The sequence below is a fragment of the Mya arenaria genome, chromosome 3, assembly GCF_026914265.1.
Source record: "Mya arenaria isolate MELC-2E11 chromosome 3, ASM2691426v1".
Lineage (NCBI taxonomy): Eukaryota > Metazoa > Mollusca > Bivalvia > Myida > Myidae > Mya > Mya arenaria.
Window position 1 is genome coordinate 19,042,995 of NC_069124.1, and position 16,019 is coordinate 19,059,013.

The 16,019-nt window shown below is 36.7% G+C and overlaps 1 long non-coding RNA gene across 1 annotated transcript; it reads left to right on the forward strand.

Annotated features, from left to right (window-relative positions):
• The first annotated feature begins 9,691 nt into the window (after positions 1-9,691).
• On the forward strand, positions 9,692-12,293 carry LOC128228218 (uncharacterized). The gene is made up of 2 exons (XR_008259903.1): positions 9,692-9,764; positions 10,394-12,293. It is a non-coding gene; the product is annotated as an uncharacterized LOC128228218 (long non-coding RNA).
• Positions 12,294-16,019: the final 3,726 nt, after the last annotated feature.

Consider the following 16,019-nt stretch of genomic DNA (forward strand, 5'->3'; position numbering starts at 1 on the left):
CTCTACTAGCTGGTTTTCCAAAGGAACCCAGCTCTAATGGATATCCAAATACTGTACAAGTTTCATCCAAAAACAATCAAAACTGAGGACTTTATCATGTTAACGAGCAATTGTTTACTGACATACTGATTTTTAACCAGGTTTTCAAGGAAAACCGTGTTATTAGAATTAGTTTGTCGTTGGGCAGGCGGGAGGGCGGGCGGCGTCAAACATTGGTTTCTGTTCAATAACTTTAGTTAGCATTGATAGATATTGATGAAACTTGGTGTGTAGGTAGCTTATGGGAAGAGCTAGCTTGGGATTGCTTTTGAGGGGTTGGGGCTAAGGTCAAGGTCACTGTTACTAAAAATAGAAAAATGGTTTCTGCCCAATAACTTTAGTTAGCATTGATAGATATTGACGAAACTTTGTGTGTAAGTTGCTTATGTGAAGAACTATCTTGGGATTGCTTTTGAGTGGGGAGGGGCTAAGGTCAAGGTCACTATTACTTAAAATAGAAAAATGGTCAAGGTCACTGTTACTTAAAATAGAAGAATGGTTTCTGCCCAATAACTTTAGTTAGCATTGACAGATATTGTTGAAACTTGGTGTGTAGGTAGCTTATGTGAAGAGCTAGCTTGGAATTGCTTTTGAGGGGGGTGGGGCTAAAGTCAAGGTCCCCTGTTACTAAAAATAGAAAAATGGTTTCTGCCCAATAACTTTAATTAGGATTGATAGATATTGATGAAACTTGGTGTGTAGGTAGCTTATGGGAAGAGCTAGCTTGGGATTGCTTTTGAGGGGGTGGGGCGAAGGTCAAGGTCACTGTTACTAAAAATAGAAAAATGGTTTCTGCCTAATAACTTTAGTTAGCATTGATAGATATTGACGAAACTTGGTGTGTAAGTTGCTTATGTGAAGAGCTATCTTGGGATTGCTTTTGAGTGGGGAGGGGCTACGGTCAATGTCACTGTTACTTGAAATAGAAAAATCAAATTAATTGGCTATAATTTTTTATTGCCCATAACAAAAACCTGGTTTCGTCGTATTGCCATAATCTAGGCATGCATAGGCGGATCTGGCTGGTTTTTGAAAGGAACCAAGCTCTTATGGATATGTAGATACTGTACAAGTTTCATCAAGATACAATCAAAACTGAAGGCTTTATCGTGTTAACGAGCAATTGTTTACTGACACACTGATTTTTTTATACTATCAAGGCCCATAATCTAGGCATGCAGGGGCGGATCTGGCTGGTTTTCGAAAGGAACCGAGCTCTTATGAATATGTAGATACTGTACATGTTTCATCAAGATACAATCAAAACTGAAGGCTGTATCGTGTTAACGAGCAATTGTTTACATGATTTTTATACTATCAAGGCCCATAATCTAGACATGCAAGGGCGGATCTGGCTGGTTTTCGAAAGGAACCAAGCTTTAATGGATATGTAGATACTGTACAGGTTTCATCAAGATATAATCAAAACTGAAGGCTGTATCGTGTTGACAAGGAATTGTTTACTGACGCACGGACGCACATACTACTACCTTTGGCCAGTAGAGCTAAAAATTATGTGTCGTGTAGTTGTCAGCATTACACTTTTGTTTCAAATCAATAACTTTTAAAAGATTCGTAGATTCTTGAAACTTGGTAAGCACATTGGTCAATGTCAGCACATGACCCCTATTTTTGGAGGGTCAGTTAGTCAAGGCCATGATGACCTTCACTGAAAAATGATACTTTTTGTAGGTTTACCTGGTTCCAAGCTGGGCAATCACATGGAGAATCGTATCAATACTTTCTTGAAAAAGAAAGATGTGGGTGCTGGTGAAGTATACATAAAAGTGCTATTTAGCTCAGAGAAAACGGTTGAAGTACAGCCAAGAATGAAAGAAAAGTAAGTGGCTCTTAACCTTCTACATGTACTTGAAAGTCATTGTAACTGAGCCAAACAAGCATTGTTGCAATTACATTTTACTGACCGTCCAAGGAGTTTCCTAAAAATCCTTGATAAAGATACCTAGTTTTTGTATATAGTGTACATGCACTGTGCTGTTTGCGGAGTTTTGTGCTGTTGTTCCATGTTTCTTGTATGTGAATTTTAGCTCGACTATTCGAAGAATAAGGAGAGCTATTCTACTCACCCTGGCGTTGGCGTTGGCGTCACACCTTGGTTAAAGGTTTTGCATATAAGCACCTCTAAGTCATTATCTCAGTAAATACATCAGTTATTGCATTGATACTTTGGATATGTATTCCCAACTATCTAACCTACTATTATTATTTGACTTAAAAATTCTGGTTAAGGTTTTGCATGCAGGCACAGATAGGTTAATAACTCAGCAACTACTTGATGTATCGCATTAAGACTTTATACAATAGTACTCAACCATCAAACTTACTTAATTAAAAAAGTTAGATAACTCTAGTTTGCATTTAATGCAAAAAATGCCCTTTATTATTCTACTTAGAAATTCTGGTTAAGGTTTTGCATGTAAGCACATTTAACTCAATATCTCAGCAAATACATCACCTACTAAATTAATGACGTTAGATAACACTTTTTTTAATATATAACAAATTATGGGTCTTTATTATTTGACTTAGAAGCTCTGGTGAGGTTTTGCATGTAAGCACACATAGGTTAATATCTCAGCAACTACTTGATGCATTGCATAAAGACTTAATACAATGGTACTCAGCCATCCAATCTACTTAAATAACCAAGTAAGATAACTCTAGTCTGCATTAAATTCAAATAATGGCCCTTTTTTATTTCAAAATTTTGGTTAAGGTTTTGCATGTTACCACTTTTAAGTCAAGACCTCAGCGAATAGATCATGTATTGCTTTGAAACTACACACACATCCCAACCATTCAACCATCTTAATTAATCAAGTTAGATAACTCTATCTTGCATATAATATAAATTTGCCCCTTTATTATTCGACTTAAAAATTCTGGACAAGGTTTTGCATGTAAGCACATATAGGTTAATATCTCACCAACTACTTGATTTATTGAATTGAGACTTGTTACAGTAATCCATGCATTTTTCACCAAAACTTTTCAATCCTTACACTGAAAAGCGGCAGAATAGTCGAGCGCGCTGTTTCTCCTTATGACAGCTCTTGTTTGTTTTTGTGTTCTATGTCTTTTGCGTTTACCATGTGCCAACTTTTGGCTACTGAGCTTGTTTCTGTAGTTTTTCACGCAAGTATTGGTCAAGAAAGTAGTTTGAAAATTGTGATTGGAAAATTCTCTATATTGAACCCTAGATTATTAGCACTCAGCATGTGGATAAGAGAGTGCATGATATGGTTAGCATAGTCATTTCATTGATTTGCAGTATCAAAGGGACACCTAACTGACTTTATGATGTTGACAAATTTTAAAACCTTTGTTATAATTGAGGTATTTTAGCTTACCTTTATAAACAAACAACAGTTAACAGCAATTAACAGAAAATGGTACTCATTTGAACAGAGTTTTAAAATCCAAGTCTAAAATAAATCCATTTTTGGCAAAGAAGGGCATTTCTAACAGTTGTAAGAAAGAGCATTTTCTTCTTACTTAAGAATTACAATATTACTATTTCAGGTTTAAACATGAATTCCCTGATGAATTCCCATACCGGGCCAAGACGATATTCGCCTTTCAAAAAATTGATGGAGTTGATGTCTGCATCTTCGGCATGCATGTGCAGGAGTATGGCTCAAATGCTAAATTCCCAAACGCCAGGTTAGCCGCTGCAAGACAAACAAACTGACTAGTAACTTGTTTGTTTGTATTAACAGCTTTAAGTGACATTTAGATACTAAATTTTAAGACACACAAAAATACCTGTGACCTGAAAGTATTTTTGACCACTCCAGTGATCTGATCAATTACTGAAGAACGCTGGGGCCCAGGGACCTCAAACTTGATAGTCAGGTTGGTCATGATCAGTAGATGAACCCTATTTATTTTGAGGTCAGTGGGTCAAAGGTGAAATTCGTAGTGACATTGAGCTAAAAATCTGTTTCTGTGTGATAACTTAAGATCGCTGGGGACCAGAGACTTAAATTGATTTTGATTTCAAATATTCTTGTCAAATGGTATGTGATGAACACTTGTGCCAAGGAACCTCAAAATGAACCCTACAAGCAGATGACACCTATTGATAATATATCTATACTAGGATTTAAATTGGATAAACATGATTATGCCATTGACATACATCCTTCATTTAAAAATTATCTAGTGCTTGTTATTTTGTTTCATCATTCTCTTTAATTATGCCCCCCTTCGAAGAAGAGGGGTATATTGCTTTGCACAGGCATGTCTGTATGTCGGTCGGTCGGTCCGTCGGTAGACCAAAGCTTGTCCGAGTGATAACTCAACAATTCCTGGACGTATGCTCACATGAAGGTTGGGCCTGACCAGTAGATGACCCCTATTGATTTTGGGGGTCAAAGGTCAAGGTCACAGTGACCTTTAATGGTAAAATAATTTTAAAGCTTGTCCGAGTGATAACCATGACCCCTATGGTTTTTGGGGGTCATCTGGCGAAAGGGCAAGGTCACAGTGTCTGGAATGGTAAAAGGTTGTCCAAGTGATAACTCAACAATGCCTGCACCCATGGCCCTCAAACTTAACTTGGAGGTTGGGCCTGGCCAGAAGATGGTCCCTATTGATTTAAGGGGTCATTGGGCTAAAGGTCAAGGTCACAGTGACCTGGAATGGTAAAAGGTTATCTGAGTGATAACTCGACAATGCCTGCACCCATGGCACCCATGGGCCTGACCAGTAGATGACCCCTATTGTTTTGGGGGGTCATCAGGCCAAACAATAGGGGTCATCTACTGGTCAGGCCCGACTTGGAGAATTGGCCTGACCAGGAGATGACCCCTACAGTATTTGGGGGTCATCTGGCCAAAGGTCAAGGTCACAGTGCCTGGAATGGTAAAAGGTTGTCCAAGTGATAACTCGACAATGCCTGCACCCATGGCCCTCAAACTTGACTTGGAGGTTGGGCCTGGCCAGAAGATGTTCCCTATTGATTTTAGGGGTCATTGGGCTAAAGGTCAAGGTCACAGTGACCTGGAATGGTAAAAGGTTATCCGAGTGATAACTCGACAATGCCTGCACCCATGGCCCTCAAACTTGACTTGGAGGTTGGGCCTGGCCAGAAGATGGTCCCTATTGATTTAAGGGGTCATTGGGCCAAAGGTCAAGGTCACAGTGACCTTGAATGATAAAAGGTTGTCCGAGTGATAACCCAACAATGCCTGCACCCATGGCCCTCAAACTTGACATGGAAGTTGGGCCTGACCAGTAGCTGACCCCTATTGATTTCAGGGGTCAAAGGTCAAGGTCACAGTGACCTTGAAAGCGAACTCGACAATTCCTGGACCTATGGTCATCAAACTTGACATGAAGGTTGGGCCTGCCCAGTAGATGACCCCTATCGACTTTGGGGGTCATCATGCCAAGGTCAATGTCACAGTAACCTTTAACGCAAAAAAGTTAACAAATCTTCTCCCACTGATATCTCAACAAAGCCTGAACCTATGATCATTAAACTTGACATGGATGTTAAGCCTGACCAGTAGATCACCCTTATTGATTTTAGGATTCATAGAGCCAAAGGTCAAGGTCACAGTGATCTTGAATGGTAAAAGGTTGTCTGAGTGATAACTCAACAATGCCTGAACCCATGGCCTTCAAATTTCACTTGGAGTTGCATCTGACTTGTAGATGACCCCTTATGATTTAAGGGGTCATTGGGTCAAAGGTCAAGGTCAAAGTGACCTTGAACGAAAAAAACTTGTCTGTGTGATAACTTGACAATGCCTGCACCCATGGCCCTCGAACATGACATTTAGGTTTCTGGTGACCAGCTGATGACTCTGGATTTTGAGTTCATAGAGTCAAAGGTCATGGTCATAACAGACTCTATCCTCACACTTTAATGGTCATAATCTTAAAACTGCCTTAACGGCAACAAATCAGTTGTCATTTCGGTCCATGCATATTTCATTCAATTGTCCATATGATCCTGACAACATGGCGCTCAGGGGGGGCATAATGTTTGACAAACATCTCTTGTTTTCCATAATTATATTCTTTTTTTTCCAGGTTTTTAATCAAAACTTGAACCCTTGCAAAACTTTCTCTTACATTACAAACTGTTTACATACATACATGTTCAATATTGCCCATCAATCTCATTTAAACAGACATAAGTTGACATCCACTTCATCTTGTAGTGTTTTATCATCTCCGTGTTCATAATTTGCTCTTTAAAAATGTTAGCTATCAGTTTTCCCCAAACTGCACGGGAAGGTTGTATACTTAAGGTTAACCATCCATATACTGACACAGGCCCAAATACTAATGCCAAACGAGGGTGTTTCGGGGCATTTTCACATTTGTGTGACAGTTTTTTTTGTTTGAAGTATTAATAATAATGATTATTATTTTTAAATGAAATTTATGGGGGGTTTTGGCCATTTTGAAACATCATGTATAGTTTAGAATTGATTGTTACCTTTGTTAATTTGCTATACACTAAATAAAAAGTTCCCTCTCTTCATGCAGGCGCTGTTACATCTCATACCTGGACAGTGTACACTTTTTCCAGCCTAGGGAGCTGCGTACCTCTGTGTACCACGAAATCCTCAGCGGCTACCTGGAGTTTGCCAAGTCCCAGGGCTTTGTTTGGGCGCACATCTGGGCTTGCCCTCCCGGTAAGGGTGTCGATTACATCTTCCATTGTCACCCACCTGATCAGAAAATTCCCAAAATAGAACGGCTTCTGGAGTTTTACAAGAAATGGCTGGAAAAAGCCCACATTGAAGGGATAGTCATTGATTTTAAGGTAAGAGAAACAATGATATTCTTGAATGTACTGCTTTGTAATGCTTTTTCTTGTGGAAAAAATGTTTACAGTTTGAATATATGATTGTTAATGAAAGAGTTATTAAAATATGGTTATTAAAATATGGTAACTAACATCAAAATGTAAAAACATGATTGTCACCTTGTAGATAAAATTTGGTTAAGAACCTGAGGTTTATATTGGATTAAACCGGACCATACAACTTAAGTCACAAAGTATTCTAAATTTAATTTGTTGATTTGTGGAAGAAACTGAGATTCTTTAATTTAAAAGGGTTTGAGTTTTTAAGAACAGTTTCATATACAGATTGATATGAAGATATTTTTTTTTTCCTTTGTGTTACAGGACATTTACGAATACTTTAGAGAGAACAACTTCATCATGCTAACAGACATGCCATACTTTCAGGAAGAGGCCGAGGCTGCAGCTGCTAAGGTATGTGAGGACTCTTCAGTTGCGGTAAGTTACCTTTGGTAATTATAGAATGAGGAAAAGCAAAAACAAGAAGAATCAGCTTTGATTGTTATACAAGGTCAATAATCTGTTTGTCAGACACATGGCCATTGATTACTTGATGCAAATTAAACATCCATTCCTTTGTTATAGCCAATGTTTTAATGTGTCACTGTTGTAATTATCACTATACTTGGTGAGTACCTAAATCGGATTTTTTAAATACTTTCAGTAAGACTTCCACCACAACTACAAAATTTTCTATCAGCATTTTAGTACTCAGACCAAATGGTTGATATAAATGGCATTTTTCAAGATACTACCAATCTGCACGAAAAGTACTTTATTAACCCCACTGTCAATAACTGCCATTTTCGTCCTCGGAGTACCTAAATAATGAATGTTTTAATTTGTTATTTATTTTTACGTATTCTTTTAAAATTATTGCTCCCTGTTTTATTTAAGTAAATTAATAATTTCTGTAATTTCCAGCTTGTTTTTCTTGTTGACATTTTTATTGATAAAATTTGATGATTTCAGTAAAATACAGCCTGTACCAGTATGCTGTGATTGTCTTTCCCCTGCATGCCATGTATTGACATTTGAACATGAAAAACTTAAAATGATAGCAGTGTCTGAAATCTGGATCGTAATAACGCTTTTATATAATGAGTGTTCCGTATTTAGGTACTGTTCTGATTTAGGTACTCACCCAGTAGGGCATAAATGAAGGGTACTAAAAGGCCAAATAATGTCTTATTTTTTAAGACATATTTTGATTAATTTTCAGCACTTAAGTGATAGGGAGCCTTTTAAAAAGGAAATATGTCATGCAATATAGCTTACAACTGAAGAGTCTGAATTGATATCAATTCTTTGATCATGTTTTTACAGAAGTCTAGTGGCAAGTGCGAGAGCAAAAAAAAGAAGAAGAAAAAGTCATATTGCAAGAAACTCGACAAGCCACTTGGTGGAAATGCTCTCACTGAAAAACTTTACTCTACTTTGACGAAAGAAAGAGAGGTAAGACTATTGATTAAGAAAATAATGATAATGGAGCCATTTTATTAATGAATGTACCATATGATCCGTTCTTCTATTCTTAGTAGTGATGAGATGTATTTACATGTAAAAATGAATAGATAGTTAAATCTTAATTTAATAACTAATACTAGTTTAGTATTTAACTGAATTTCCTGATCATACTATATGTCATATGCTGATTGATAATATGACCCCATTTTACATAGAATATATACATATATATATATATATATATATATATATATATATATATATATATATATATATATATATATATATATATATATATATATATATATGGTTATTATACGCCGACAAACAAAGTTTGAAGGAATATATTTGTCAGTTGGTTGCAATTTTCATTGTCCACAAAATAACTTCAAAACTAGAGATGGAAAAGATATTATGCCATTTCAATAAAGCGCAATCAAATAATATGTTTGCAAGACTTTTGATTAAAATTTAACATAGATAATTTTTAAAAATGCTATTTTTAGTTATTCAAAATTATTATTATATACCTCTTTTGACTTTTATATTAAAGTTTGCGTACCACAAATATTTTCAAATTAAATTTATGTAAATTTCTCAGCACATCATGTATTGCATTGAAATCTAATTTAACAGTGATCCATGTATGTTTCGACAAAACTTTTCAATCCATACACCGAAAAGCTGCGGAATAGTTGAGCCCGCTCTCTCTCTGTGACAGCTCTTGTTGCCTCAAATTGATAAATTGAGATGTGCAAGAAAATATATCAATCATGTGTTTTTGGTCCGGATCGAAAAATCTGACCCTCTGGCAAGCTGCGTGGCCAGTAACTCGGCAAGCCTCGTAACCAGCTCTGCTCTAGCACTCTAGTCAGATTTTTCAATCCCTACCGGAAACACATGATAGATGCTTATATGCCATTCCTGTGTTCAGGCAGCATTCTGGGATATTTAAAAAACATTAAGATTTTCACATTTTATATGTATTCCAAAGCCCAGCTCTCTTGCTATATTAATTATCATGTAATGCCCTTTGGCCCCAAAAATTGTTGTTGTTATAAACCATGCATAATGTTTTGAATATTTTCTTCTTCCTCAGAGGTTCTTGGTGATTCAACTGCAAACCCAGGAGGCAGCTATGAACCTGCCAGAAATCGTAGAACCTGATCTGCACATGAGCTGTGAGCTGATGGATGGGAGAGACAATCTCCTTACCTTGGCGCGCGACAAGCACTATGAGTTCTCGTCTCTACGTCGGGCAAAGTTCTCCTCCATCGCACTGCTGTACAAGCTGCACAATCCGGGCAAGGAGAGCTTCGCACGTGTTGCACGTGTATACGAAGCTCTCCTTGCCCGGATTGTGCAGCTTGTACAGCAAGTTGAGACACGTTGGCACTGCTCTGTCTGCACGGTGAGTTTTCACAAGGTAACAGCTTTACTTATGAGCCTAGGTGTTGTTGTTTTTCTCATGTTTTTGTAAATGGGGCCTTTGCCCTTCAATTTGTAAAAAATGTTGTAGCTAAATTGTGAACACGCCAGAATTTTAAATAATCATGATTGAAGCATTGGAGCTTATGATATTGCTAACTGTGACTTTAATGCTAAAATATACAAATATAGGAAGGAATTTACAACAACTGTACATTGACAACTATTTTGAAGGAAATTGATGTTAAATATACTGAATGAAATTGTATTTTGTATAAAAACACTGTAAAGACTAAACATATTTATTGTTCTATTATTTTGTTCTCACACATATTCTGTATTGATTGGTTGTTCAATGGTTCTTACCCCCATTTTTAACCTGGTAAGAATTCCTTGACAACATATTAGTGCATACCATATTATGTTTTGAAAAATAGCTTGAAATATTTATAACAAAGTAGCTGATTTGAAACAAGTATAGTAACTTAAGGAATGGTTGATTGTGAGCCAGTTATTATGCAGATTTTTTTTATAATTTCATTGAGATTTATCAGCAATTTGACTCAAATCACAATTACTCAAAAGTTTAAATTATTTTCATTTTCTTTTCAGGACTTTGACTTGTGTAACACATGTTACCATAAAGGAGGCCATAACCATAAAATGGATCGTCTTGGCTTCGATCTGGACGATGGGTCATCAGGCAATGGCAAGCAAGATACTTAGGAAAACTTCCATCAGTCCGTACAGCTGTGTATTCAGTCACTGATGCACGCCTGTGGGTGCAAGGATGCTAACTGCAGACTTCCTAGCAGTCACAAAATGAAACAAGACAATTAATTTCTCATTTAGTTAGATTGAGTTACCTACATGTATGTTAAAGTTTCTTTGCTTGAAACATTCAGTTATCCCCAAGTTGAACTTGGATAGTTTTGGTGACTTTGTTGTGTTATAGAAAGTTTAAGTGTTCCCGTATCTTGACATTTTTGTTGTATTTTGTCTACAAAAAAATGGTAATTTCAATTCAGAATTTCATATTTTCCTGTCATCAGATAATTGATTGATATGTGTGTTTAAAGTTGACTGGTTGGATCTTTTTCTGATTATTTATCATATAGAGGTTAATACACGGCCTAGCCGGGCCGTTGAGTGAAATATGACCCGAGTGAGTCATAATGGCCCTAGACATAGTCGAGGGACATTATGAGCACGAGGGCCAATTTTCAGTCAAAGGCCCGGCTACGCCGTGTAATAACCTCTTTAATACATGTTTGTTTTTCTTATTTTGCAAGTTTAAAGTTTGTTTTTAGCTCACCTGAGCATGAAGTGCTCAAGGTGAGCTATTGTGATTGCCCTATATCTGTCGTCCCTCTTCAACAATTTGACTGTTTACACTCTAGAGGTCACAATTTGGGCACAATCTTAATGAAACTTGGTCAGAATGTTACCCACAATAAAATCTTGGACGAGTTCGATATTGGGTCATCTGGGGTTAAAAACTAGGTCACCAGGTCAAATTGAAGGAAAAGCTTGTTAACACTCTAGAGGTCACATTTATGAATGTATCTTCATGAAAGTTGGTCAGAATGTTTATATTAATAATCTTCAAGTCAAGTTTAAATCTGGGTCATGTACGGTCAAAAACTATGTTACCAGGTCAAATCATAGGAAAAGCTTGTTAGCACTCTAGAGGTCACATTTATGACTGTATGTTCATGAAACTTAGTCAGAATGTATATATTGATTAGCTCTAGGCCAAGTTCGAATCTTGGTCATGTGCGGTCAAAAACTAGATCACCAGGTCAAATTTAAGGAAAAGCTTGCTAAAAATCTAGAGGTCACATTTATAAATGTTTTTTCATGAAAGTTGGTCAGAATGTTTATATTAATAATCTCTAAGTCAGGTTCAAATCTGGGTCATGTGCGGTCAAAAACTAGGTCATTAGGTCATTATATTTAAATATATATTGATTAGCTCTAGGTCATGTTCGAATCTTGGTCATGTGTGGTCAATAACTAGGTCACCAGGTCAAATCAGGTCAAATTGAAGGAAAAGTTTGTTTACACATTTACAGGTCACATTTATAACTGTATCTTCATAAAAATTGGTCAGAATGTTCATAATAATAATTTCTAAGTCAAGTTTAAATCTTGGTCATATGCGGTCAAAAACACCTCATTAGGTCATTAGGTCAAATAATAGGAAAAGCTTGTTAGCACTCTAGAGGTCACATGTATGACTGTATGTTCATGAAACTTAGTCAGAATGTTTATATGGATTAGCTCTAGGCCAAGTTCGAATTTGGGTCATGTGCGGTCAAAAACTAGGTCACCAGGTCAAATAATAGGAAAAGCATGTTAACACTCTAGAGGTCACATTTATGACCATATGTTCATGAAACTTAATCAGAATGATATTCTTGATGATCTTTAGGTAGAGTTTGAAACTGGGTAATCAGAGGTAAAAACCAGACCACTAGGGTCAAATTAATAAAATGCTTTGTAAACACTGTAGAGGTTCCATTCTTTATTTGATCACCATGAAACTATGTTAGAATGTTTGTGTTTATGAAGTCTATGTCAAGTTTGAAACTGGGTAACCTGAGTTCAAAAACAAGGTCACGAAGTCAAGTCAAACATTGTTAAAACACTGGCCATAGTTCTACTATATCTATATGAAACCTGGTCAGAATGTACTTATTACAGCAAGGTAATTGAATTGGATCAGGTGAGCGATACAGGGCCTTCAGGGCCCTCTTGTTTGAATGCTAATGCAGAATAAAAAATGCCGCCCTAACGGTCCACATTGGTTATCAAACACTAGCATATCTTCCTAAACTGCGTTTGTGTTTGTCTCCCTTTTGTATTTTAATAATAAATATGTTCAAGCAGATCAATAAAAATTTATTATTTAGTCAAAACATTATATTGCAGTCGCCAAATTTTATTTTAAGGCGAAAATTCACGTGCGAACGTTCTACAGGCCGAAAATAATCGAAAATCGGCCCGGGCCGCAAAACTTATAATCGCTAAGTCATGCAGAAAATCGCGGAATACACAAATACACAAATGTGTTACTATACATAGTAACATATGTATTAATACACTTGAAGCTATCTATGGTCTGGCGTCGTTACTAGATCTTTATTACACTTGGAGCAATCTATGGTCTAGCGTCGTTACTTGATCATTATTACAATTGAAAAATCTATGGTCTGGCGTCATAATTTGATTATTTGTCCACTTTTAACAATCTGTGGTTTGGCATCGTAAATTGATTGTAATAACACTTGGAACCATCCATTGTCTGGCGTCGCTACTTGATTATTATTACACTTTGAACAATCGATGGTCTAATAGATTTTCCGCTTTGAATAAATAATGGTCTAGCGCCGTAAATGATTATTACTTAGAGGTTAATACACGGCGTAGCGTTGAGTGATAATTGGCCCGAGTGACTCATAACGGCCCCGAGACGTAGTCGAGGGACATTATGAGCACAAGGGCAAATTCTCGCACAACAGCGATAAATAATAATAAATATGTTCAAGCAGATCAACAAATTTTGATTATTTAGTCGAGACATTATTTTACAGTCGCCAAAATTGATTTTAAGGCGAAAATTGAATTCACGTGCGAACGTTCTACGGGCCGCAAAATAATAATCGAAAATCGGCCCGGGCCGCAAAACTGATAATCGCTAAGTCATGCAATTAACCGCGAAATCCTTGTACAAATATGTAACTACATATAGTAATATATGTATTAAACTTTAACAATACATGGTCTAGCGTCGCTATTGGATTATTTTTACACTTTGAATATTTAGTTTATCGTCGTTACTTATGTAATTACACTTGGCCAATCTATGGTCTGGCGGCTTTACTTGTTTGTTATAACATTTGGACAATCTATGTCTAGCGGCTTTACTTGTTTGTTATAACATTTGGACAATCTATGGTCTAGCGGCTTTACTTGTTTGTTATAACATTTGGACAATCTATGGTCTGGCGTCTTTACTTGTTTGTTATAACATTTGGACAATCTATGGTCTGGCGGCTTTACTTGTTTGTTATAACATTTGGACAATCTATGTCTAGCGGCTTTACTTGTTTGTTATAACATTTGGACAATCTATGGTCTGGCGTCTTTACTTGTTTGTTATAACACTTGGACAATCTATGATCTAGCGGCTTTACTTTTTGTTATTACACTTGGACAATCTATGGTCTAGCAGCTTTACTTGTTTGTTATAACATTTGGACAATCTATGGTCTGGCGTCTTTACTTGTTTGTTATAACACTTGGACAATCTATGGTCTGGCGGCTTTACTTGTTTGTTATAACACTTGGACAATCTATGGTCTAGCGGCTTTACTTGTTTGTTATAACACTTGGACAATCTATGGTCTAGCGGCTTTACTTGTTTGTTATTACATTTGGACAATCTATGGTCTGGCGTCTTTACTTGTTTGTTATAACACTTGGACAATCTATGGTCTAGCGGCTTTACTTGTTTGTTATAACACTTGGACAATCTATGGTCTGGCGTCTTTACTTGTTTGTTATAACACTTGGACAATCTATGGTCTGGCGTCTTTACTTGTTTGTTATAACACTTGGACAATCTATGGTCTAGCGGCTTTACTTGTTTGTTATAACACTTGGACAATCTATGGTCTGGCGTCTTTACTTGTTTGTTATAACACTTGGACAATCTATGGTCTAGCGGCTTTACTTGTTTGTTATAACACTTGGACAATCTATGGTCTAGCGGCTTTACTTGTTTGTTATAACACTTGGACAATCTATGGTCTGGCGGCTTTACTTGTTTGTTATAACACTTGGACAATCTATGGTCTAGCGGCTTTACTTGTTTGTTATAACACTTGGACAATCTATGGTCTAGCGGCTTTACTTGTTTGTTATAACACTTGGACAATCTATGGTCTGGCGGCTTTACTTGTTTGTTATAACACTTGGACAATCTATGGTCTAGCATACATACTGTTCAGGATACTGTCACGACATTTGTAGCAGTGGCAATACGCACATGTAAAGCAACGACCATAGCACTGTCTTGATCATTTGTTAAAAAAAATGATAAGAAACCTTTACGCATTGAACAATAATAGGTAAACATTTGATAGACTTCTAGATGTGTCCAACCTCTTTAAAGATACGATGTTCGAAAAGCGGTGAACGGTTTCTACATAAATATTTTTGTGAAAGTTAATAGATCTTCAAATTAGTTTATTTCGATTGACAGATTAATGCTGACATAGAAGCGGATTCAGAGGGGAGAGCACCCGGCGCGTGCCTCCCCAAAATCGTACAAGTTTTCTTTTTATGTCGATATCAGAAAAATTAAGTAATAAATTACGCTCAAAATGCATCATTTCGGACTAGAAATTGCTAAGGAGAGTTACCCCAAACCCCCTGCCACGATTTTAAATCATGAAGATTTCGTTTCTGAGGGAGGGCGGATTTCAAAAGCCTCTTAGTTGCGACCCCTCTAACGCGACTACTTGGATCCGCCCCTGTGACATTTATCATTCTCGAACCTATTAAGTACTGCTGTCATATTTTAGAGTCAAAGAGAACGTTCCCCTGGTGTAACTCGAAATTTTAACGATCTTATATTGCGGTTTTAGTTGTAGCAACAGAGCAAGTCTACTACTCAGAAATTGCCAGGCCTTCAATCTTTTAGACATTATGGAATGGCTGTCACTTCAATAGTACTTGTTTGTCATATTAAATAAATTGTTACACAATAACAAGAACTGAACCTGAACTTGAAAATCATTCAAAGGTGTTTACCGCTCGACAATGCCAAGGGCCGTAACTAAGGTACGACTTGCGTATAAGTATGGAACTCCAAGGTTCAGTGTTTTTTTTCTAAAATGTCACGTATATTTCTGACTAACGATTATTTAATTTAATTGGTCCTTTTTTAAAATGTTGTATCAGGATGTTTTTTTTTATATTCTGGACGACATTTTTTTGACGTCAGTTCATTTGTCACTTTTGAAGCAAAAAAAAGTTCACAGACCGATTGTTCATAATTTTCGGTTCAAGTTAACAACATGACAAACGATATCGCTGGCGAACGATTTGTTTATGTTCTCGTTAGATTAAATCCAGCAAATACAGTCAAAACAGTTGTCTGAAATCTTGTTAGGAATACTGCGAATCATTAACGTATCTGTGAAACTTCCAGAGCAATGTATATTTGGAA